Source organism: Hyla sarda, chromosome 5, assembly GCF_029499605.1.
Source record: "Hyla sarda isolate aHylSar1 chromosome 5, aHylSar1.hap1, whole genome shotgun sequence".
Taxonomy (NCBI): domain Eukaryota; kingdom Metazoa; phylum Chordata; class Amphibia; order Anura; family Hylidae; genus Hyla; species Hyla sarda.
In genome coordinates, this window is record NC_079193.1 from 228,655,051 (window position 1) to 228,682,032 (window position 26,982).

Here is a 26,982-nt window from a genome sequence, read left to right on the forward strand (position 1 = left end):
ACAGGATATGTTCCCAGAAAAATATGCCCGCCCCAAACCCTATGCTCTGAATCATCATTCTGGGAATGTGATGTGTGTGGGCGTCCCTAACCTGTTGCCTCAAATGCGCACCCGTTCAGGTGGAGAGAGAGCGCTGCGCATTTAAGGCAGCATAAAAAGTCCCCGATGAGAGTGACTCAGTGACCTATGACCCATTTTTTGGGAGAAGAAAAACCCCCCAGAGGTCTTCAGGTTTTTTTTTTTTGTTTTTTTTTCAGTTTTTTGGGCAATTTAGTGATTTATGGGGTTAAAATTTGGAATGTACTCTGGACTTGGTACATTGGTCAAATTATGGACGATTCAAAATGTAAAGGGAAAATTTAGGGCTCCATGGAAGTGTGATACTCCCTGAAGCAGCCTATGCAGAGGCGCGGATTATCTGGGCAAGTGGCGCACTGATAGATGGTGTCCTTCCAAATCCCCTTCCTGCGACACACTCTGCATTTTTCTGGCGCCTATAACTCCAGACCCTTGGGAAGTTTGGCCTGATCTTTCCCGGTCGTCAAAGATCAGGAACCTTAGGACTTCTTCCTGGTACTGGAGGAATGTCCCTGTGTTGCCAGCGTACTGGGATAGTACAAAAGCGTTGTACATGGCAACCTGTACCATGTAGACCGCAACTTTTTTGTAACATGCCCGTGTTTTTCGCATAGCGTTGTATGGCTTGAGGACTTGATCTGAGAGATCAACTGCCCCCATATACCGATTGTAGTCCAGAATGCAATCGGGCTTGATGACCGGTCCCACGGTACCTCGCACAGGGACAGGGGTGCTGCCATTCCCATGAATAGTGGTGAGTATAAGGACATCCCTCTTATCCTTATACTTCACCAACAACAGGTTATCATGGGTCAGGGCACGGGACTCACCCTTGGGGATAGGCGTCTTGACCAAATTTAGAGGGAGGCCTCTCTGGTTCTTCCGCACGGTCCCCCAAGCGGACGTGGATCTGGTGGAAAGGGATTTGAACATAGGGATGCTGGTATAAAAGTTATCCACGTACACGTGAAAACCCTTATCCAGCAATGGGTGCACAAGGTCCCAAACGAGTTTCCCGCTAACACCCAGAGTGGGGGGACATTCTGGGGGTTCAATACGGGAATCTCGTCCTTCATATACTCTAAACTTGCAAGTGTACCCGGAGGTACTCTCGCAAAGTTTGTAGAGTTTCACGCCATACCGCGCCCGCTTCGAGGGAATATATTGGCGGAAGATGAGTCTCCCCTTAAAACTGATGAGAGACTCATCTTCCCGAGAGGTCCCTGAGGGGAACGTAGGCCTCCAAAAATGTGGCTCCAAAGTGATCGATGACCGGCCTCACTTTGTAAAGCCGGTCATAGGCGGGATCACCTCGGGGCGGAACATGCTGCATTATCTGCATAATGCAGGCATTTCTGAATCGCCTCGTACCGCCTCCGTGTCATCGCCATACTGTAAAGTGGGGTCTGGTAGAGGACGTTCCCGCTCCAGTAATGACGAGCACTTGGTTTTTTGTCCAGGCCCATATGCAGCGTGAGGCCCCAAAATGTCCTAATTTCCGCTGCATCAATAGCGCGCCATTCATTGGGTCTGGCAAAAAGTGCATCTAGGTGGTGGGCAATGAACTGCTGGGCATACAAGTTTGTTTGCTCCACCATTAGATTGACCAGGCTGTCACTGAAAAAAAACGTTAAAAAGTCCAGATCAGTGAATCCAGCAGGGTCATTCCGGATCCCTGAGTCGCCAACAAACTCAGGAATCCTTGGCTGATAACCCTCTGGGGGGCTCCGGTGCACTTGTCTGGGGGGCCGGACTCCTATTACGAGTGGCATTGCCACCCGTACTAGTGTTGGCCACTGGGTCACTTTCATGGGGAGTGCGTGGCCTCGCCTGGTGGCGTCACCACCGCCTTACAGGGGACTCATCTTCACTACTAGATGACGAGGAGGGCGAAGAAGAACACAAAAAAGTCGGATCTTCCTCGTCCTCACTGGCAGATTCGGAGTCGGAGGCTAAAAAAGCGTAAGCCTCCGCTGCCAAAAATGCCCGGCGGGCCATCGCCTATTTTCTACGGTGGCGGGGGTGGGGAGGTGGCGTGGGGGGAGGGGGTGTGTGCGGGGGGGGGAGGGTGTGTGTGCGGAGGGGGGGGCAGGGAAGTATGTAGTGTGTGGTGCTTGGTGTAAACTTACAGGGGAAAAAAAAAAGTTGCGGCCCAAAAAAAAATGGGTGGCACTCGCAGCACCTTGAACCCCTAATAGGGCCCGGGGTCACACGGATTAGGTGACAGGGGACCCTTGGGGACTCATTAGGGGGTCAGGGGGGGATTTTTTTTTTTTGCTTTATTTTTTACTTTTTTGGGACACAGAATGCCTACCTTGCCCTGAATACTGCTCTCCCTGATCTAGGGGCTCCTGAGGGGCTCTGATCATGCAGAGGGGGGTCCCGGTCCTCTCGTGGCAGCTCTGCTCGCTGACTGAACTCAGCGAGCGCGCAGAGCTGCGTGAGGGGACCGTTAACCCCTCCTCTGCTGGACTACTATTGGCCGGACGATCGACGGCCAATAGCAGCGTTGCTGGGGCGGTGACAGTACTGTCACCACTCCCCAGCAACTGGAGGTGATTGGCGGTGTATTGTACACCGCCGATCACCTTCTTTTTCCGGGTCATCGGGTCACAAGTGACCCGAATGACCGGAATCGCAGCAGATCGCTCGCGTGAATTTGTGAGTGCTCTGCTGCGATCGCCGACATGTGGGGGTCCCGGGACCCCCCTCGGCATTTGCACGGCATGCCTGCTGAACGATTTCAGCAGGCATGCCGTTCCGATCTCTGCCCGGCGCGCGGCAGGTATTGGAAAACGCCAGGGCGTAACATTACGCCCTTGGTCCTTAAGGGGTTAATGGTGGACATCCGCAGGATTGTGGATGTCCGCCATTACCAGCGGGTCCCTGGCTGCAATCAGCAGCCGAGACCTGCCGCGCATGATCCGGGCATCGATCCGATGCTCGCGGTTATGCTTAGGACGTAAATGTACGTCCTGGTGTGTTAAGTACCAGCTCACCAGGACGTACATTTACGTCCTTCGCTGTTAGGGGGTTAAAATATTACCCCATATTTATCAATGAGCCTGAAACCCTAATTGTCTGGCTTTTCCCATAGCAACCAATCACAGCTCAACTTTCACTTTACAAGAGCTCGTTAACATATGGCAGTTGAGCTGTGATTAGTTGCTATGGAAAAACCAGACAATTAGGGTTTCAGGCTGATTGATAAATCTCCCCATCGACTACATTCTTCATACTGTAAGTAAACATCCCTGTCACTGCAAAACTACTTTCCTTAGTGGGATCTTGTACCATTTCACCTTTATTATTGCTGAACAATTTTGACATGTAAGACACAGAAATGTGCCCTTCTTCTGAGATCTCAAAATGTTTGTCTCTGTACCACATTCTGCTTCACACCTACGTAAATCAAATAATTAGCTAAATATTTTCCTTTGCAGTAGACAAACCAAGTCTTCTCCTTAAATAGAAACTCATTTCACACATTTTGGATCTCTCCCAAATAAACCTTGTCATTACCAGATAGTATTCTTTATCAAGCATGACAATAATATATAGCAATAAACAATAGAATATGCAGCACTACCAAAGACAAAGTGGCACAATTGTGGATATCCTAACAATAGCTGCAGGACAACAGCTCTTTAATATCTCACCGCAGGAGATCTGGGTCCTAAGCCTGTGAGTCCGGAGGTGCCAAAGAACTCAAAGTTACAATAAGGTATGCTCAACAAGAAAAGCAGTTACCCGCTCTCACCCATAGGCTTCAGTGGAACGACTCGGCTGTGTCGGCTCTCATGGACATCTCTGGTGTCAGTCCCGCTGCAGGGCGCTCAGTCGGCTGGTTTTGCGCTAATTGGATACAAGGCCAGCAGAAGTGCAATCAACGCAAAACCAGCCTTCAGTCGCTTCTGAGCACCCTGCAGCGGGTCTGACACCAGAGATGTCCGTGAGAGCTGACACAGCCAAGTCGTTCCACTGAAGCTTAGCGGTAACTGCGGGTAACCACTTTTCTTGTTGAGCAAACAACAGAATATGTTCTTTCTCTTTTCTGTTGTTTCACCTCTTCAGTTGACATATTGCCCACCTCATCTGCTACCTTTTGAATCTCATGTGTATGATACCCTCTACATTGAAATATCCTTAGCATTTTTTCTTTCATATTCCATGTCATCGCTACATATCCTATGGGCTTGTATAAATTGTCCTGAAGGTATTCCTTTAAATGGCTGGGTAGCATGGGGTACCAAATTGTTTCTGTCTACCTCTTTAGCATGCAATGTAGTAATCAATGTGCCTTCATTCCTTTTACCCAATTCAACACCCAGATTATTAACAACCTCCCCCACAATGTGGACAGTAAACTCAATTAATTGTATGTGCACTATTAGTCCACAGGAGAAAGACATTGTCCACATACCTGGCCCACATCTTAACAAACTCACTAGAACTTTGCAACCAAACCCATCTCTGTTCAAACTAAGCCAAAAAGATATTGGCCACACTTGGAGCAAAAGAAGACCCCATCAAAGTCCTCTGTCATTGGAAGTTATATTCATTGCCAAATCTAAAACTATTTTTAGTAAGAACCATCTCCAACAATCCCATTAACAAATAAGTCAGCCAATTACTCTTAGATGGACCCTCTGGCTGCCATGTAAACCAATCGGCATCTCATATTCACACTGCATGGAGGGAGGGTGGCAATTAAAATTGTGTGATTCCCTTTTTACTTTAAAGTAAACAACCCTGGTAACAAAGAGAATCTGCAACCTTTGGTTTAAAGGGGTATTCCGAGCAAAAATATTTTATCCCCTGCTGCTGAGACCCCCGTGATCTCCCTGCAGCACCCGCTTTGTATGCGGGTGCTGAATCTACAGTTTTGGAAACCTCCAAGTTTCCGGGACTGGGGACGTGATGTCACGCCACGCCCCCTCCATGCATGTCTATGGGAGGGGGCGTGACGGTCATCACGCCCCCTCCCATAGACATAAATGGAGGGGGCGTGGTGTGACGTCACGTCCCCAGTCCCAGAAACCCGGAGGTTTCCGAAACTAGAGACGCAGTCCCCGCATGGAATGCAGGTGCTGCAGGGAGATCGTGGGGGGTCTCAGCCGTGGGCCCCCCATGATCAGACATCTTATCCCCTATCCTTTGGATAGGGGGATAAAATGTTTTTGCCTGGAATACCCCTTTAAAGGGGTACTCAGGGCGAAAATATATATTTTTTAAATCAACTGGTGCCAGAAAGTTAAACAGATTTGTAAATTCCAGTACTTATCAGCTTATCAAATTCCAGTACTTATCAGCTGCTGTATACTACAGAGGAAGTTCTTTTCTTTTTTAATTTATTTTCTGTCTGACCACATTGCTCCCTGCTGACACCTCTGTCCATGTCAGGAACTGTCCAGAGCAGGATAGGTTTGCTATGGGTATCTGCTCCTGCTCTGGACAGTTCCTGACATGGATAGATGTGTCAGAAGAGAGCACTGTGGTCAGACAGAAAATAAATTAAAAAAGAAAAGAACTTCCTGTGGAACATACAGCAGCTAAGTACTGGAAGGAAGAAGATTTTTAAATAGAAGTAATTTACAAATCTGTTTAACTTTCTGGCACCAGTTGATAAAAAAAAAAAAAAAAAAAAAGTTTTCCACGGGAGTACCCCTTTAAATGGCAACTTTATCTATCATTACCTATTGCATATTCCTGTGTTTTTAGGTAAAATTTTTGGAAAATAGCTGTAAAATTGTGGGGTAATTAATGGTGGTACTGCTAATTGAACATCCTGTGTGAACACAGTCTAAAGTAATCAAAAGGAGGATTCATCTGCAGTTTTAATATGTAGGTTTGGTAACATGTTCTTGCTCATTGTAGCCAATGGGGATGTAGTGGGCCTGTGGCTTCTACTTCATTTCCAGTTTCCAAAATCTCCTTTCCATAGTCTTTTTACATAAAATGGGCAAATAATCTTGCCAATATTGCTTGTTTGTCTCCTAAAGCTCTCTTCTTAGAAGGTGTGCAGTGTTAGGTGCAAACAGTAACATAATGTGAAACTTTACAATAACCTGGAATTTCTTAAAACGTGTATCCCTCATAGTAGATCCTGATACCGAAAATTGTGCAAAATAACTGTAACACCAAAACACTACAGAAAGTAAATGCCTTCCATTACTTTTGAATACCTCATTAACCCCTTGAGGACAAAGAGCTTATATGAAGCTTATATGAAGAGGACAATTTTAAACATACTTATTTTTGTACAAAAAAATTATAAAAAAAAAAAAGAAATTAAACAAAATAAAACCTATATACTTAGGGTATCGTTGTAACCATATGGACCTACAGAATGAAGAAAATGTGTCATTTTTTACCAAAAAGTGCACTGCGTTTGTGATTTTGGGGTGAAATGATTGATGTCATTATAAATTGGTGGCACAAAAAACAAGCCCTTATATGGGTCTGTAGGTGGAAAATTGAAAGCGTCATGATTTTTAGAAGGTGAGGAGGAAAAAACTGAAGTGCAAAAAATGAATAAACAGGATGTTCTTAACCCCTTAAGGACACATGACGTACTGGAACGTCATGTGTCCGCTCCCAATCTATAACGCGGGGCCACGGCGGGTCGGGACCCGTGGCTAATAATGCGCATCATTGATCGCAGTGCCGCACACTATTAACCCTTTAGACGCGGCGTTCAAAGTTGAAAGCAGCGTCTAAAGTGAAAGTGTGCTGGTTATCTCAATGGGCTGTTCGGGATAGCCGCAGCGAAATTGCAGCATCCCGAACAGCTTACAGGACAGCAGGAGGGCCCCTACCTGCCTCCTTGCTGTTCGATCGCCGAATGACTGCTCAGTGCCTGAGATCCAGGCATGAGCAGTCAAGCGGCAGAGTCATCGATCACTGGTTTCTTATGAGAAAACAGTGATCAATGTGAAAGATCAGTGTGTGCAGTGTTAAAGGTCCCTATGGGACCTATAACACCAAAAAAAAAAGTGAAAAAAAAAAAGTGAATAAAGGTCATTTAACCCCTTCCCTATTAAAAGTTTGAGTCACCATCCTTTTCCCATAAAAAAAAAACACAGTGTAAATAAAAATAAAAAGAAACATATATGGTATCGCCGTGTGCCAAAATGTCCGAATTATAAAAATATATCATTAATTAAACCGCACAGTGAATGGCGTGCGCGCAAAAAAATTCCAAAGTCCAAAATAGTGCATTTTTGGTAACTTTTTATATCATGAAAAATAAGTCCTATCAATGCAAAAATGGTACCGTTTAAAACTTCAGATCACATCGCAAAAAATGAGCCCTTATACCGCCCCATACGCGTAAAAATAAAAAAGTTATAGGGGTCAGAAATTACAATTTTAAACGTATTAATTTTCCTGCATGAAGTTATGATTTTTTCCAGAAGTACGACAAAATCAAACCTATATAAGTAGGGTAGCAATTTAACCGTAGGGACCTACAGAATAAATATCAGGTGTTATTTTTACCGAAAAATGTACTACGTAGAAACGAAAGCCCCAAAAGTTACAAAATGGCATTTTTTTTTTCAATTTTGTCTCACAGTGATTTTTTTATCTGTTTCACCGTAGATTTTTGGGCAAAATGACTGACATAATTACAAAGTAGAATTGGTGGCGCAAAAAATAAGCCATCATATGGATTTTTAGGTGCAAAATTGAAAGAGTTATGATTTTTTAAAGGCAAGGAGCAAAAAACGAAAAAGCAAAAATGGAAAAACCCCCGTTCCTTAAGGGGTTAAGAGGTTAAATAGTGTTTAGTGATATGCCCCAGGTATACCGGTAATAAAACCATTATATTCCTAATATATGTGTATAGCAAATTCCATGAGTTTTTACCTCATTCATTATCAATGTGCCAATTTGGAAAACAGCTACAATGAGTGAATTTGTTTTTAGAGGATGCTACATGTTGTCACGATGCCGGCTGGCAGGTAGTGGATCCTCTGTGCCGGAGAGGGATTGGCGTGGACCGTGCTAGTGGATCGGTTCTAAGTCACTACTGGTTTTCACCAGAGCCCGCCGCAAAGCGGGATGGTCTTGCTGCGGCGGTAGTGACCAGGTCGTATCCACTAGCAACGGCTCACCTCTCTGGCTGCTGAAGATAGGCGCGGTACAAGGGAGTAGACAGAAGCAAGGTCGGACGTAGCAGAAGGTCGGGGCAGGCAGCAAGGATCGTAGTCAGGGGCAACGGCAGGAGGTCTGGAACACAGGCTAGGAACACACAAGGAAACGCTTTCACTGGCACAATGGCAACAAGATCCGGCAAGGAAGTGCAAGGGAAGTGAGGTGATATAGGGAAGTGCACAGGTGATCAGACTAATTGGAACCACTGCGCCAATCAGCGGCGCAGTGGCCCTTTAAATCGCAAAGACCCGGCGCGCGCGCGCCCTAAGGAGCGGGGCCGCGCGCGCCGGGACAGGACCGACGGAGAGCGAGTCAGGTACGGGAGCCGGGGTGCGCATCGCGAGCGGGCGCTACCCGCATCGCGAATCGCATCCCGGCTGGAGGCAGTATCGCAGCGCCCCGGGTCAGTGGATCTGACCGGAGCGCTGCAGTGAGGAGAGTGTAGCGAGCGCTCCGGGGAGGAGCGGGGACCCGGAGCGCTCGGCGTAACAGTACCCCCCCCCTTGGGTCTCCCCCTCTTCTTAGAACCTGAGAACCTGAGGAGCAGACTTTTGTCTAGGATATTGTCCTCAGGTTCCCAGGATCTCTCTTCTGGACCACAACCCTCCCAATCCACTAAAAAAAAGGTTTTCCCTCTGACCTTTTTTGATGCCAGAATCTCTTTGACGGAGAAGATGTCCGAGGAGCCGGAAACAGGAGTGGGAGGAACAGATTTGGGAGAGAAACGGTTGATGATGAGTGGTTTAAGAAGAGAAACGTGAAAGGCATTAGGAATACGAAGAGAAGGAGGAAGAAGAAGTTTGTAAGAGACAGGATTAATCTGGCACAAAATTTTGAAAGGACCAAGATAGCGTGGTCCCAACTTGTAGCTAGGGACACGGAAGCGGACATATTTAGCGGAGAGCCATACCTTGTCTCCAGGGGAAAAAATGGGAGGAGCTCTTCTTTTCTTATCCGCGAACTTCTTCATGCGTGATGAAGCCTGTAAGAGAGAATTTTGGGTCTCTCTCCATATGATGGAAAGGTCACGAGAAATTTCATCCACAGCGGGCAGACCAGAGGGCAAGGGGGTAGGGAGGGGGGGAAGAGGGTGACGGCCGTACACCACGAAAAATGGGGATTTGGAGGAAGATTCAGAGACTCTGAAGTTATACGAGAATTCGGCCCATGGAAGGAGATCTGCCCAGTCATCCTGGCGGGAGGAAACAAAATGTCGTAAATAATCACCCAAGACCTGGTTAATTCTTTCTACTTGTCCATTGGATTGGGGATGATATGCAGAAGAAAAATTTAATTTAATCTTGAGTTGTTTACAGAGAGCCCTCCAGAATTTAGACACGAATTGGACGCCTCTATCCGAGACGATCTGCGTAGGCAACCCGTGAAGACGAAAAATGTGTACAAAAAATTGTTTAGCCAACTGAGGCGCTGAAGGAAGACCAGGAAGAGGGATGAAATGTGCCATTTTGGAGAATCGATCAACGACCACCCAAATAACAGTGTTGCCACGGGAAGGGGGTAAATCAGTAATAAAATCCATACCAATCAGAGACCAAGGCTGTTCGGGGACAGGCAGGGGATGAAGAAAACCAGCGGGCTTCTGGCGAGGAGTCTTATCCCGGGCACAGATAGTGCAGGCTCGCACAAAGTCCACAACATCCGTCTCCAGAGTCGGCCACCAATAGAAGCGGGAGATGAGTTGCACAGATTTCTTGATGCCCACATGACCTGCGAGATGGGAGGAGTGACCCCATTTGAGGATTCCGAGGCGTTGGCGTGGAGAAACAAAGGTCTTTCCTGGAGGAGTTTGCCTGATGGAGGCTGGAGAAGTGGAAATCAGACAGTCAGGAGGAATGATGTGTTGCGGAGAGAGTTCAACTTCCGAAGCATCCGAGGAACGAGAGAGAGCATCGGCCCTAATGTTCTTATCGGCAGGCCGAAAGTGAATTTCAAAATTAAATCGGGCAAAGAACAGAGACCACCGGGCCTGGCGAGGATTCAGCCGTTGGGCAGACTGGAGGTAGGAGAGGTTCTTGTGATCGGTGTAAATAATAACTGGAAATCTTGATCCCTCCAGTAGATGCCTCCATTCCTCAAGTGCTAATTTGATGGCTAGAAGCTCTCGATCCCCGATGGAGTAGTTCCTCTCCGCCGGAGAGAAGGTCCTAGAAAAAAAACCACAAGTGACAGCATGCCCGGAAGAATTTTTTTGTAGAAGAACAGCTCCAGCTCCCACTGAGGAGGCATCAACCTCCAATAGGAAGGGTTTGGAAGGGTCAGGTCTGGAGAGCACGGGAGCCGAAGAAAAGGCAGACTTGAGTCGTTTAAAGGCGTCTTCCGCTTGAGGAGGCCAAGACTTGGGATCGGCATTTTTTTTGGTTAAAGCCACGATAGGGGCCACAACGGTAGAAAAATGTGGAATAAATTGCCTGTAATAATTGGCGAACCCCAAAAAGCGTTGGATAGCACGGAGTCCGGAGGGGCGTGGCCAATCTAAGACGGCCGAGAGTTTGTCTGGATCCATTTGTAGTCCCTGGCCAGAGACCAAGTATCCTAGAAAAGGAAGAGATTGGCATTCAAACAGACATTTCTCAATTTTGGCATAGAGTTGATTGTCACGAAGTCTCTGAAGAACCATGCGGACATGCTGGCGGTGTTCTTCTAGATTGGCAGAAAAAATCAGGATATCGTCCAGATATACAACAACACAGGAGTATAAAAGATCACGAAAAATTTCATTAACAAAGTCTTGGAAGACGGCAGGGGCGTTGCACAGGCCAAAGGGCATGACCAGATACTCAAAGTGTCCATCTCTGGTGTTAAATGCCGTTTTCCATTCATCCCCCTCTCTGATGCGGATGAGATTATAAGCACCTCTTAAGTCCAGTTTAGTAAAGATGTGGGCACCTTGGAGGCGATCAAAGAGTTCAGAGATGAGGGGTAGGGGGTAGCGGTTCTTAACCGTGATTTTATTAAGACCGCGGTAGTCAATGCAAGGACGTAGGGAGCCATCTTTTTTGGACACAAAGAAAAATCCGGCTCCGGCAGGAGAGGAGGATTTACGGATAAAGCCCTTTTTCAAATTTTCCTGGACGTATTCAGACATGGCAAGAGTCTCTGGGGCGGACAGAGGATAAATTCTGCCCCGGGGTGGAGTAGTGCCCGGGAGGAGGTCGATAGGACAATCATAAGGCCTGTGAGGAGGTAGAGTCTCAGCTTGTTTTTTGCAAAAAACATCCGCAAAGTCCATATAGGCCTTAGGGAGACCGGTTACTGGAGGAACCACAGAGTCACGGCAAGGGTTACTGGGAACCGGTTTTAGACAGTCCTTGGAACAAGAGGGCCCCCAACTCTTGATCTCCCCAGTGGACCAATCCAGGGTTGGGGAATGAAGTTGAAGCCAGGGAAGTCCAAGGAGAATTTCAGAAGTGCAATTGGGGAGGACCAAAAATTCAATCCTCTCGTGATGAGATCCGATGCTCATTAGAAGGGGCTCCGTGCGGAAACGTATGGTACAGTCCAATCTTTCATTGTTTACACAATTGATGTAAAGGGGTCTGGCGAGACTGGTCACTGGGATGTTGAACCTGTTGACGAGAGAGGCCAAAATAAAATTTCCTGCAGATCCAGAGTCCAAGAAGGCCATAGTAGAGAAGGAGAAGGCAGAGGCAGACATCCGCACAGGCACAGTAAGACGTGGAGAAGCAGAGTAGACATCAAGGACTGTCTCACCTTTGTGCGGAGTCAGCGTACGTCTTTCCAGGCGGGGAGGACGGATAGGACAATCCCTCAGGAAGTGTTCGGTACTAGCACAGTACAGGCAGAGGTTCTCCATGCGGCGTCGTGTCCTCTCTTGAGGTGTCAGGCGAGACCGGTCGACCTGCATAGCCTCCACGGCGGGAGGCACAGGAACGGATTGCAGGGGACCAGAGGAGAGAGGAGCCGAAGAGAAGAAACGCCTCGTGCGAACAGAGTCCATATCTTGGCGGAGCTCCTGACGCCTTTCGGAAAAACGCATGTCAATGCGAGTGGCTAGGTGAATGAGTTCATGTAGATTAGCAGGGATTTCTCGTGCGGCCAGAACATCTTTAATGTTGCTGGATAGGCCTTTTTTAAAGGTCGCGCAGAGGGCCTCATTATTCCAGGATAATTCTGAAGCAAGAGTACGGAATTGTACGGCATACTCGCCAACGGAAGAATTACCCTGGACCAGGTTCAACAGGGCAGTCTCAGCAGAAGAGGCTCGGGCAGGTTCCTCAAAGACACTTCGGATTTCCGAGAAGAAGGAGTGTACAGAGGCAGTGACGGGGTCATTGCGGTCCCAGAGCGGTGTGGCCCAAGACAGGGCTTTTCCAGACAGAAGGCTGACTACGAAAGCCACCTTAGACCTTTCAGTGGGAAACTGGTCCGACATCATCTCCAGATGCAGGGAACATTGGGAAAGAAAGCCACGGCAAAACTTAGAGTCCCCATCAAATTTATCCGGCAAGGATAGGCGTAGACCAGGAGCGGCCCCTCGCTGCGGAGGAGGTGCAGGAGCTGGCGGAGGAGATGACTGCTGAAGCTGTGGTAGTAACTGCTGTAGCATAACGGTCAGTTGAGACAGCTGTTGGCCTTGTTGCGCTATCTGTTGTGACTGCTGGGCGACCACCGTGGTGAGGTCAGCGACAACTGGCAGAGGAACTTCAGCGGGATCCATGGCCGGATCTACTGTCACGATGCCGGCTGGCAGGTAGTGGATCCTCTGTGCCGGAGAGGGATTGGCGTGGACCGTGCTAGTGGATCGGTTCTAAGTCACTACTGGTTTTCACCAGAGCCCGCCGCAAAGCGGGATGGTCTTGCTGCGGCGGTAGTGACCAGGTCGTATCCACTAGCAACGGCTCACCTCTCTGGCTGCTGAAGATAGGCGCGGTACAAGGGAGTAGACAGAAGCAAGGTCGGACGTAGCAGAAGGTCGGGGCAGGCAGCAAGGATCGTAGTCAGGGGCAACGGCAGGAGGTCTGGAACACAGGCTAGGAACACACAAGGAAACGCTTTCACTGGCACAATGGCAACAAGATCCGGCAAGGAAGTGCAAGGGAAGTGAGGTGATATAGGGAAGTGCACAGGTGATCAGACTAATTGGAACCACTGCGCCAATCAGCGGCGCAGTGGCCCTTTAAATCGCAAAGACCCGGCGCGCGCGCGCCCTAAGGAGCGGGGCCGCGCGCGCCGGGACAGGACCGACGGAGAGCGAGTCAGGTACGGGAGCCGGGGTGCGCATCGCGAGTGGGCGGAGGCAGTATCGCAGCGCCCCGGGTCAGTGGATCTGACCGGAGCGCTGCAGTGAGGAGAGTGTAGCGAGCGCTCCGGGGAGGAGCGGGGACCCGGAGCGCTCGGCGTAACACATGTCTGTATAAAACCCAGACAGCCCATTTGATTGGGCACTGTGTAATGCAATGTCCACTCTGAAGTCCCTGTAGGGGTACTGAAGTCTTACTGCTGGTGCTGGATATCTTTCAGATTGCAGATGATCACTGAAGACCTCTTATTTTTGGGGCATGCCTATAACAATATGGGATGGTTTAAAATGGGGCCATGAAGACAACCATTGATCTGTGTCAGTGGTTTCTAGTGAACTTAGCTGTCTTTGCAATATAAAGATGGGAATTCATCAGAATGGCCACCATGTTATACTACACTTGCCCTAAAGTGGCAACTAGGCATAGGTCACCCTGGCAAAATCATTGTTTTTTTTTTTTTGGGGTGGCAGGAGTGCTGATCCCCTGAGGAGAACATTTAAAAAAAATAACATTTTTAAAACAAAGAGCAGTGAGATGATAAAACTCTTTGCCAGAGGAAGTGATCATGGTAAATTTATGGGGACAGAACATTTATCCAGGGAATTATTCCGATATTGGGGTTGGGAATTTTGTTTTTTCCCACCTGGTATGGAGCAATTAGCATCAGGCTCATAGGGTATTTTTGCCTTCCTCTTGATTTAAACAAAAGGGAAATATAGATTAAGCTTGGATGATGTTTGTCTTTTTTTCAATCTTATGAACTGTGTAACTAGTAAGGCAACTTTAGATCAACATAGACTTCATGGGGAGATTCATCAAGACCTGTGCTGAGGAAAAGTTGACCAGTTGGACATAGCAACCAATCAGATTGCTTCTTTTATTTTTCATAGGCCTTTTCAAAAGTGAAATAAGTGATCTGATTGGTTGCTCTGGGCAACTGGTCAACTTTTGCTCTACACAAGTTTTGATGAATCTCCCCCCATATGCACCAAACACTGGGTGTTTATCTCCAAAAATGTCCACAGAACTCCAATATTCAGGAGAAAATTTGTGTGTGCAACAGGGCTCAACTCAGAGGAGGTTTGAGGCTCCAATGATCTAAGATGAAATGTTGCACATAAGTTACAGATAAATAAAATCTAAAAGTATAAAATCATTGATCGTTCACCTAAATATCTCTACATCTTCAAAGCATGAGAGGAATTATAAAAACAAAAAAAGAATGACAGATTCCTCTTCAGCTCTTTATACTTTTAAGGATTACCAAGGTATACTTGTAAATAATCTACAAAACACACATCTTTTGTTGTTTGCATAACGTACTTAAGTGTTAAAAGCTTGTGACTAAACAAACAGATGGCTCACTAGTCTATTGTGCTCAGGCACCTGGCGTGTTAAATCATTGCTTTCACCTTTTGTATGTAAGACTAGAAGGAAATAATATTAGAGGGAATATTTAATGGTATGCACAATCTGGCATAAATTAAATGGTATAATAACGAGTCATATGTGTACATTTGTCAAAAGAAGGTACAGAAAATACTATTCAGTGTGCCTGTTACCTAACTGTTCAGTCCCATTTATTTTAGGTTTCTCTTCAATGGGATATAGAAATTCTAACTCAAACAGTCTTGTTAAGTGTCTAATGATCGGTAAATTTATTATCAGTACAGGCCAAAACATACATTGATATTTTACAAGGAATCATTCAATACATTTCAAATATTAAAATATCATTGAAAATTTGTGATGGGCAAAAATGTGTTGGGCATATAAACCAATTTTAAGGCTTGTATACTAAAAAACATACAAAAGTATTTCAACATTTTTGCAAATCCCTCATTTTTTTGTAAAGAGAGGGGGGGGGGGGGACTTAGTCTGCTAAGACTGTGGGAGGGGCATGGCCACCCCCAGCCTGGCAGGTTTACTGTAATTAAACTGAACATATAGTATTTCTACCTGGTTTGAACATAGCCTTGCATTTATTTGACTATGCTACAGGAGCTGTAAAGTTAATGTAGTTCATAATATAGTGTCTGTACCTTATGTGATATTCGCCCCAATATTAATTTTTAACAACTTAACATGACATGACATCAATAGTCAGTTGTGCAAAGGGAGCCTGTCCTGCTTCAAAGGGTGGGGCAACTGCTGAGTGGGAGAGAAATTATTCTGCAACTAATTGTATTTTTGCAACAGCTGGAGGCACTCTGGTTAGAAAACACTGGTCTTTTGCATGGAATGCAGCCCATTTAGGTGTCAATTGGTGGGGTGGCTGATCTGTGGGAGGGAAGAAAGTGACCTCACACTTACAAACAAGGAACTATGGGATGTGTAGTTTGAGAGAACAAACTCCAACAGGAAATGCCTAGTTCACAAAAAGATAGCCACAGCATTATGGTTATCTCACAACATAGCCATTAAGCCCTAAGACAAGCACAGATCCTTCCTAAGCAGGCTCATTACTGTCTGGCAGGTATGTACCAAAATCACCTTATGGTGGATAACACCTTCAAAAGCATTGAACATGGAAAAGCCATCAAACGCTAAGTTATGAGTATTTTCTGAGTTAATTAAAAAACATAGCATTTGTAGCTGGGTTTACCATAAATACACATTTCTAGTGTTGAGAATAAAAGTTGACTATTTGAAAAGTTGAATAAAAGGTGAGTGACAAATCACTCTAAAAACATTAAAATAACTTGCACATCTTTTCAAATAAAATATTTGGTAAAGAAATTGTTGGACAGGGTAAAGGACAGAACACCCCTGCCATGTCCTCTGCCAGTAAGAATGTTAATGGCAGTACCAGCACCAGTACAGGTAGCAGCAGCAACCAGACACTTGTTGGTAATAGTAGCAGATGCGCCAGCAGGCAAAATTTCTCACTGTCTTCCATGGGTTGTGGGGTTTCAGAGTGTAGTATGGACCTTGTGAAATGGTTGACTCAATTGAGGTCTTCTCAGGAGGAGAAAGAATAGTCTGACCATAAGACATTGAGCCAGGTGTCAGTGGATTCCTCATCATCCACAGTTACATGGCGTGGTGGAAATGTTGTTTCTAGACTGCCTGTTCCATGATGACTGTCTTAGCTTTCCCCCATAGTGATAAGCAGATGGAAAGCATAAGCCATGAGGAGTTGTGTGAGGTCAGTCAACCTTTGGAGTATGTTGCATAGAAGTAGAAGCAGTGGCCGAGCATAGTACCAGCAGGACTGGTGGTGGTAGGGGTGGTGGGGATACTGTAATGAGTCATGGTGGATATGATTAGGGGAGCATAGGGAGCTTAGTGGGGATGACCAAACATCAGAAGTTCATACAGAGAGGAGTGGTGGGAACAATTAGTAGGAGGTTACATGTTCAGAGCAGAAGGGCAGTGGTCAGCAAAGACCATAGCCAAGGTAGGGCCAAAACACCTGGAAAATGTAAAAGACGTAGGCCTGCAGTACTGATCAGCTTTGATGATGGCGATGCTGCTGCATCTTAAGGCTCAAAAGAAAAGTCACTCCTTGATAAAGCCCTTAGGGAAACGCGTTGGAGGAACAGAGCGGAGGTGTGGAGTCCTGCCTAGCATTTATTGCCCCCACTAGTTTCACTGCTGCTAGCCTTTTTTCTTGCACTGACACTTGGTTGTTCTCATTTATTGCATTAATGGAAGCTTGTTTTGCACGTAGCACTTTACTTTCATTCATTTGAGTGATTTTTGCACGTGTTGGTTAATTACACATTAGTCTATATTGATACTTCCCCTCTTTTACACTACGTCCTGCACTTTATTTTCGCTTCCTTTCATACAGCAGTGATCCGATTTTATGTATACAGACCTTTTTTGTGGCTATATTAACTTGGCTATTGTCTGGACTCCCCTCCTGTTCCCTGTAAATTCGCATATGCGAAAATCAACATATGCAAATTTTCGCATATGCGAAAATTCGGACACAAGTCTCGCACAGTAGTATTAGAGCCTTCTTTACACCCCACAAGCTGAAAGCAGAGAGGGGTGATCACTGTGATGTGTACTGTGAAGAAAAAACAAAAAAAACGAATATTTGTAATTACGAATATATAGTGCTATATTCGCGAATATTCACGAATTCGCGAATATGCGATATTGCGAATATTCGCGAGCAACACTAGTCTTTTCCAGGCCTCCAGGCAGGTTGCTCACCAACTTTCAGACTAGAGCCAGAGCATGGAGGACTTCAGCTCACTGCTCACACAGAGTAATCTACAAACATGCAATCCCCCCCAGCTGGTGAAGCAAGCTGCATTTAATGTCAACAAAAGGTGACCTGGATTGTGGGGAATGGCCCCCACCCAACACTTTGCCATCCCCAGTAAGAGCCGTCCCGGGTTAGCTTTGCTGCTAAACTACAACTACAGTGTCAGTCTGCAATCTGCAGTGCTGAGACTGGAAAATTAACGGCTCTTACTCCACCGAGGCCAGGAACCTCAGTGACACATACCGACTGTCCATGATGGCCCCTTTCACCTTCTCACAATATATATAGTGGACGTGCATGCAAATAACCCCATATACAATCAGGAAAAGAAGTAAAATCATGTGAGCGAATAAATATATATTTTTATTAGTTAGTCATTACATCAGTATATTACACAAGGACAGTATATATATATATATATATATATATATATATATATATATATATACTTATATAAAACTAACATAAAAATATATATTTATTCTCTCACATGATTTTACTTATTTATTTCATTTTCTGATTGTAATTGGGGTTATTTGCGTGCACTTGCTGTGCACATGTAGGTGTTTCTAATTTTGTTTTTAAACCCCTCTTTCAGTACTTATGTTTTATTGAGCCAGTTCTGGGGTTGGGTAATTTTGGTCTCTTGTAAAAATGTGTTCATTTATTCTACACAATTAAATTTATTGAGCTGTGAAAAAAAAACAAAAAACAAAAACAAATGGCTGACCATGCAGCCACCAAAGGATCACAAGGGCAACTGATAGTATTATACAGTTAGGTGATCCCTATGTTAATTATCAATACATTAGAAATAGCAAGTACTGTACAGAATTAGAATTAAACATTCAGATTACAAAAATATCCTCTATTTCAATTTTATTAACTGCAGACAGCATTACTACTATTATAACATTTATTAGACAATTTTTTTTTTTTTAAAGCTTTGAATTAGAAGGGATGTTTTCAGTATGACAACCTTTTTTATATTTAGTTCTGCCAAACTTCTGCTTCATAAACCCGCAGTGCTCAGTTTTTATCACTAGTGGAAGCTCTTGCTGACCATATAGGGATTTTATAGCATAAAAAAGTCGATTTTCTACTGATTGACCAACCACATAAAACATAGATAGCAAGAGCGTCTGTTTGCAGAGGCTCGCTGCTGGTTAACAAAAGGGGGTCTGAGCATGGAAATCTACTGTATCATGTCCATATGCCTTAATATACGTATGGATCGGGGTTGCCCTGATGAGACTACACCATTAATGCATATAGACTTATGTATTATGGGGAATATATATATATATATATATATATATATATATATATATATATATATTTATGTGGTGTCCCGGTACCGTATTGCATACCGTACCTTGGTTAGGGGTCCCCAAAGTCAGAGTTCCTAGTAACTGTGGGGTTCCACTTCTTTAGTCATCCCCTAGTCACCCCTCATATAGTTAATATATTTCTAAAATAAATGTAAGTACTGTATAGAAAGTGTATACTTACCTTGCATAGTGTCGCAGGGCCTGCGGGTCATGTGACTGTGGTTTAGTCTCTATGGTAGGTAAAAGGACCTTTGGGGGTTCATGGGTGATGTAATACCCACAATGCCTTGTAAAGCTGATTGACAGATGGTGTGGATCAATCCTAAAACGGCCAGCCCCTGCCCATATAAGGGAGCTGCAGCCAATAGACGCTCTCTTGGGTTCCGGATTGTTGGAGAGTCAAGATCTGCGCAACTTACAACGACAAATACTAGGCCACAGCCTGCCGGCCTCGGCCTAAACAGTGAGTTCTTACAAACTTCCCCGCTTATGCTAGCGAGACCTCTGGACCTAAACATAACCCTAAATCCAACGGATCTGCGCATACTAAATCCTACTAAGCTAAAGAACTTACAAAAGTCCCAACCATATGTCAATCTCAGCTGAGCTGTATATAGACTCTGTTATAAAGACATTTCCTGTATTCGCATGTTACAGAAAATCTTCAGTAAAGTTTACGCAAGTTTTCAGCAAAGCTCTGGTTGTGGACAATACTTTATTCTGTATCTACCTTTCGCTCTTAGGAAGGGTGGCGATAGGCCAAGCCATACAGCATTTAACCCACACCCTGGCGTCACGACTGACAAGAGTTAATTATAATCGTGATATACCTCACAGCAACACCCCAACTGCAATACCCCCCCCCAAGGCACCACAAAGCCTTTTAAAAGGTAGATGCAGAATAAAGTATTGTCCACAACCAGAGCTTTACTGAAAACTTGCGTAAACTTTACTGAAGATTTTCTGTAAGATTTTCTTTCTCAAGTGACTACAATGCAGCATACATCATGACCTGAGGTTGACCAAGCATGATGACTTACCTTATATACCGTATGTATCGGCGTAGAACACAAACTTTTTAGGCTAAAATTTTTAGCCTAAAGTCTATCTGCGTGTTATACGCCGATAAGCCGCTGCAGTTCAATGATTTAAAGCGGGTGCTTTAAATCAATGAACTGCAGTGGCTTTGTAGGTGCCGAGACCTGCCGTCGCTGCCGGCTTCTCTGCCCCTGCCTGTCCTGGGGTCTAGAGCCCTGCTGCCGGCCCTTCTCTCCCCCTGGCTATCGGTGCCGCTGCCCGTTCTCTCCCCCTGGCTATCGGTGCAATGGGGCGCCGACAGACAGGGGGAGAGAAGGGGCAGTGGCACCCATTGCCAGCGCCGCTGCCCCATTGCCTCCCCCATCCCCGGTTGTATAATTACCTGTTGCCGGGGTCGGGTCCGCGCTGCTTTTGGCCTCCGGTGTGCGTCCCCTGCGTCGCTGCTATGCACTGCGAGACGCAATGACGTCACTCATCATTGCGCCGCGCCGTGCAGTGCATAGCAACGACGCAGGGGACGCACACCGGAGGCCTGAAGCAGCGCGGACCCGACCCCGGCAACAGGTAATTATACAACCGGGGATGGGGGAGGCAACGGGGCAGCGGCGCCGGCAATGGGTGCCGCTGCCCCTTCTCTGCCCCTGGCTATCGTCGCCGCTGCCCCATTGCCGGCGCCACTTCTCTCCCCCTGGCTATCGGCGCCGGCAATGGGGCGCCAGCACCGATAGTCAGGGGGAGAGAACGGGCAGCGGTGCAGATAGCAAGCGGAAGAGAAGCGGCGGCAGCAGGGCTCTAGACCCCAGGAAAGGCAGGGGGAGAGAAGCGGGCAGCGACGGCCTCTCCCCCCCCCTCCCCCCGCCTTTCCTGGGGGCTTCTGCGGGGTCAGAAACAGTGTATCGGGGTATACGCATGCACACACATGCACCCTCATTTTACCAAGGATATTTGGGTAAAAAACTTTCTTTACCCAAATATCCTTGGTAAAATGAGGGTGCGTGTTATAGGCTGGTGCGTGGTATACCCCGATAAATACGGTATACAATAAGCGGCTTGAATTGTGCCCTAGCCGCCGAATGAAAGTATGCTTATAAACTGGGCAAAAATCAAGCCAGTATATTACATACACAGAAAATGTAATATCTGTACCATGAGTATCTTTGAGTAATCATATGACCACTGAAGACTACCATACGTGGACAGTGACACAGTACAATATGTTAATTGTAACAACATGAATAAGTACTTGCAGTGACCACGGTTTATATTGTGTACGAAGTACATACGTGGTAACCCTCATAAATGACAAGCTACTTACTTAGGCTGGGTTCACACTACGATTTGAACTACGGCTCCCGTATACGGCTGGGAGGAGGGGGGCGGGGCTTAATCACGGCGCCCGCACACAGCCGTATTCGGGAACCGTATTTAATGCATGTCTATGAGCCGACCGGAGTGAACCGCAGCCTCCGGTCGGCTGCTTTTTCGGCCGTATGCGGTTTCCCGACCGTAGGCAAAAACGCAGTTGACCACGTTTTTGCCTGCGTTCGGGAAACCGCATACGGCTGAAAAAGCAGCAGACCGGAGGCTGCGGTTCACTCCGGTCGGCTCATAGACATGCATTAAATACGGTTCCCGAATACGGCTGAGTGCGGGTGCCGCTGTTAAGCCACGCCCCCCTCCTCCCAGCCCTATACGGGAACCGTAGTTCAAATCGTAGTGTGAACCCAGCCTTACCCATTCCTGCTCCTTACGTGCTGTATGCCATTATGTTGAACCAGTATAATCGGACTACCTTCTCTAAAGTGAACGCCTGTTGCACCTCAAATAGCCTAAAATCTATGTGGCAAAATATAACAGAGCAGGTAGGTGACATGAAAGCTTAAATGAACATACAGTAACATCCTGACATACTACAAGTGGCAACAATGACAGAAGGAATTTGTGTTAAACAGATACACTCCCAATTAATCTCAGTATACCCTGTAAGAAAGTAATACTCACACTACTCGAATGCTCTGAGAATCAGATTCTGAAGCAATCTAGACTGACTACCTGTATACTCAACTGAACTCAACATGACCAATGGTAGCTGTATACATGATATATCTTTGCATAACCATCGAGCCTGTGGAAGTGAAAATCTAAACGTAACCATTAGAGATGAGCGAACTATTCAAAAATTCGATTTGGCCGATTCACCAAATTTTCCGAAAAAGTTTGTTTCGATCCGGATTTTTATTGCGGCGAACCTATATTAACCCCTTGAGGACAATTAACGTACTCCTACGCCCCCGTATCCGAGTCCTTAAGGACCGAGGACGTATGAGTACGTCCTGTCCATTCCGGGCCCACCCGCCGCTGGCCGGAGGTAAGCCGGTGCCCGATACCTGCTCATACCCAAGGGGGTCATTATGTCCCCCCATGTCGGCGATGGCCGCAGATCGCTGGACAATTCAGCCCAGCGATCTGCGGCGGATTCCGGGTCAATCAGGTCTCCAGTGACCCGGTGACCCGGAATTACGGGCTGATCGGGGCCGTCTCTGAAGGCCCCGAACAGCCATAGCCAGCAGGGGTGAGGTGGCACTGGTGCCACCTCACGATCGCCCTGATTCGTCGGCTGGCCGACCGATCATGGCACCTGCTGTGGGTGTCACTCCCGCAACCCGCTCCGCCCCTCTTCCGGAGGACGTGATCGGGTGTGGGAAGAGGACCCCGGCAGCTGGGGACCCTGATCCCCGGCGTCCCTGTTGGGATCGGGGCCCCAGGAGCGGCGGCGAGGGACTGACCTGAAGCGGCGTGGATCAGCAGTTGGACGTGAGTGACAGCCTCCTGATGTTGCTTAGCAACAGCTCCCAGCATGCAAAAAGGACATGCTGGGAGCTGTAGTTATGCAACAGCAGGAGGCAGACCACCACAACTCCCAGCATTCCCTTATGGGCATGCTGGGACTTATAGTTTTGCAACAGCTGGAGGCACATTTTTTCTATGGAAAAGTATACCTTCAGCTGTTGTATAACTACAACTCCCAGCTTGCAAAATCAGCTAAAGTGCATGCTGGGAGTTGTAGTGGTGCATCTGTTGGTTGCATAACTACAACTCCCAGCATGCCCGTTGGCTGTCGGTGACTGCTGAGAGTTGTAGTTTTGCAACAGCTAAAGGCACACTGGTTGTGAAACACTGAGTTAAGTAGCAAACCAGTGTGTCTCCAGCTGTTGCATAACTACAATCCCCAGCCAAAGTAGTATGCCTCCAGCTGTTGAATAACTACAAGTCCCAGCATGCCCTTCCACTGTCCATACATGCTGGGGGTTTTAGCTTTTGCAACAGCTGAAGGCACACTGGTTGCAAAACACTGAGTTTGTTACCAAACCCGGTGTTTCTCAACCGGTGTGCCTCCAGCTGTTGCAAAACTACAACTCCCAGCATGCACTGATAGACCGTACATGCTGGGAGTTGTAGTTTTGCAACAGCTGGATGTGTCCCCCCCCCCCCCCAATGTGAATGTACAGAGTAGACTCACATGGGCGGAGGTTTACAGTAAGCATCCGGCTGCAAGTTTGAGCTGCAACTCAAACTGCCAGAGAGAAACTACTGTGAACCTCCGCCCGTGCGACTGTATCCTAAAAACACTACACTACACTAACACACAATAAAAGAAAAAGTAAAAAACACTACAAATACACATACCCCTACACAGCCCCCCTCCCCTCCCCAATAAAATTGAAAAACGTCTGGTACGTCACTGTTTCCAAAACGGAGCCTCCAGCTGTTGCAAAACAACTACTCCCAGTATTGCCAGATAGACACTGACTGTCCAGGCATGCTGGGAGTTTTACAACAGCTGGAGCCACCCTGTTTGGGAATCACTGGCGTAGATTACCCCTATGTTCACCCCTATTCAAGTCCCTAATTTAGGCCTCAAATGCGCATGACGCTCTTTCGCTTTGGAGCCCTGTCGTATTTCAAGGCAACAGTTTAGGGTCAATTATAAGGTATCGCCATACTCGGGAGAAATTGTGTTACAAATTTTGGGGGGTATTTTCTGCTATTACCCCTTTTAAAAATGTAAAATTTTTGGGAAACCAAGCATTTTAGGTAAAACATTTTTTTTTTTACATATGCAAAAGTCGTGAAACACCTGTGGGGTATAAATGTTCACATTACCCCTTTTTTTATGTTCCCCGAGGGGTCTAGTTTCCAAAATGGTATGCCATGTGTTTTTTTTTTGCCGTTCTGGCACCATAGGGGCTTCCTAAATGCGGCATGCCCCCAGAGAAAAATTGGCTTTCAAAAAGCCAAATGTGACTCCTTCTCTTCTGAGACCTGTAGTGCGCCAGCAGAGCACTTTTCACCCCCATATGGGGTGTTTTCTGAATCGGAAGAAATTGGGCTTCAAATTTTGGGGGGTATTTTCTGCTACTACCCTTTTAAAAAATTAAAATTTTTTGGGAAACCAAGCATTTTAGGTAAAAAAATTTTTTTTTTTTACATATGCAAAAGTCGTGAAACACCTTTGGGGTATTAAGGTTCACATTACTCCTTGTTACATTCCCCGAGGGGTCTAATTTCCAAAATGGTATGCCATGTGTTTTTTTTTTTTTTGCTGTTCTGGCACCATAGGGGCTTCCTAAATGCGGCATGCCCCCAGAGCAAAATTTGCTTTCAAAAAGCCAAATGTGACTCCTTCTCTTCTGAGACCTGTAGTGCGCCAGCAGAGCACTTTTCACCCCCATATGAGGTGTTTTCTGTATCGGGAGAAATTGGGCTTCAAATTTTGGGGGGTATTTTCTGCTATTACCCTTTTTAAAAATGTTAAATTTTGGGGAAACCAAGCATTTTAGGGGGGTATTAAGGTTCACTTTACCCCTTGTTATGTTCCCCGAGGGGTCTAGTTTCCAAAATGGCATGCCATGTGTTTTTTTTTTTTTGCTATTCTGGCAACATAGGGGCTTCCTAAAGGAATGCCCCCCAAAAACCATTTGTTGTTCCTTCCCTTCTGAGCCCTGTACTGCACCCGCCGAACAATTTACATAGACATATGAGGTATGTCCTTACTCGAGAAAAATTGGGTTTCAAATACAAGTAAAATTTTTCTCCTTTTACCCCTTGTAATAATTCAAAAATTGGATCTACAAGAACATGTGAGTGTAAAAAATGAAGATTTTGAATTTTCTCCTTCACTTTGCTGCTATTCCTGTGAAACACCTAAAGGGTTAAAACACTTACCGAATGTAATTTTGAATACTTTGGGGGGGTGACGTTTTTTTAAAGGGGTCATTTGTGGGGTATTTCTAAGATGAAGACCCTTCAAATCCACTTCAAAACTGAACTGGTCACTGAAAAATAGTGAGTTTGAAAATTTTGTGAAAAATGTAAAAATTGCTTCTGAACTGTGAAGCCCTCTGATGTCTTACAAAAGTAAAAACTCATAAATTTATGATGCAAACATAAAGTAGACATATTGTATATGTGGACCAAATTTTTTTTTATTTTGAATATCCATTTTCCTTACAAGCAGAGTGCTTCAAAGTTAGAAAAATGAAAAATTTTCATTTTTTTCATAACATTTGGGGATTTTTCACCAAGAAAGGATGCAAGTTACCACAAAAATTTACCACTATGTTAAAGTAGAATATGTCACGAAAAAACAATCTCGGAATCAGAATGATAAGTAAAAGCATCCCAGAGTTATTAATGTTTAAAATGACAGTGGTCAGAATTGCAAAAAATGCTCCGGTCCTTAAACGGGTATTCCAGGCCAAAACTTCTTTTTATATATCAACTGGCTCCGGAAAGTTAAACAGATTTGTAAATTTCTTCTATTAAAAAATCGTAATCCTTCCAATAGTTATTAGCTTCTGAAGTTGAGTTGCTGTTTTCTGTCTAACTGCTTTCTGATGACTCACGTCCCGGAGCTGTCCAGCTCCTATGGGGATATTCTCCCATCATGCACAGCTCCTGGGACGTGACATCATCATTGAGCAGTTAGACAGAAAACTTCAGAAGCTGATAACTATTGGAAGGATTAAGATTTTTTAATAGAAGTAATTTACAAATCTGTTTAACTTTCCGGAGCCAGTTGATATATATATATATATATATATATATATATATATATATATAAAAAAAGTTTTTGCCTGGAATACCCCTTTAACCCCTTAAGGACGCAGGACGTAAATGTACGTCCTGGTGAGGTGGTACTTAACGCACCAGGACGTACATTTACGTCCTAAGCATAACCGCGGGCATCGGAGCGATGCCCGTGCCATGCGCGGCTGATCCCGGCTGCTGATCGCAGCCAGGGACCCGCCGGCAATGGCCGACGCCCGCGATCTCGCGGGCGTCCGCCATTAACCCCTCAGGTGCCGGGATCAATACAGATCCCGGCATCTGCGGCAGTTCGCGATTTAAATGAACGATCGGATCGCCCGCAGCGCTGCTGCGGGGATCCGATCATTCATAACGCCGCACGGAGGTCCCCTCACCTTCCTCCGTGCGGCTCCCGGCGTCTCCTGCTCTGGTCTGTGATCGAGCAGACCAGAGCAGGAGATGACCGATAATACTGATCTGTTCTATGTCCTATACATAGAACAGATCAGTATTAGCAATCATGGTATTGCTATGAATAGTCCCCTATGGGGACTATTCAAGTGTAAAAAAAAATGTAAAAAAATGTAAAAGTAAAAGTTAAAAAAAAGTGAAAAATCCCCTCCCCCAATAAAAAAGTAAAACGTCCGTTTTTTCCTATTTTACCCCCAAAAAGCGTAAAAAACATTTTTTATAGACATATTTGGTATCGCTCCGTGCGTAAATGTCCGAACTATTAAAATAAAATGTTAATGATCCTGTACGGTGAACGGCGTGAACGAAAAAA

At 45.8% G+C, this 26,982-nt stretch overlaps 1 long non-coding RNA gene across 1 annotated transcript in view; it reads right to left on the reverse strand.

Annotated features, from left to right (window-relative positions):
- Window positions 1-22,236, reverse strand: part of LOC130272660 (uncharacterized) — a 76,612-nt gene extending 54,376 nt beyond the window's left edge. The window contains exon 1 of the long non-coding RNA XR_008843668.1: window positions 22,110-22,236. This is a non-coding gene — a long non-coding RNA (uncharacterized LOC130272660). The remainder of the gene's footprint in view (window positions 1-22,109) is intronic.
- Window positions 22,237-26,982: the final 4,746 nt, after the last annotated feature.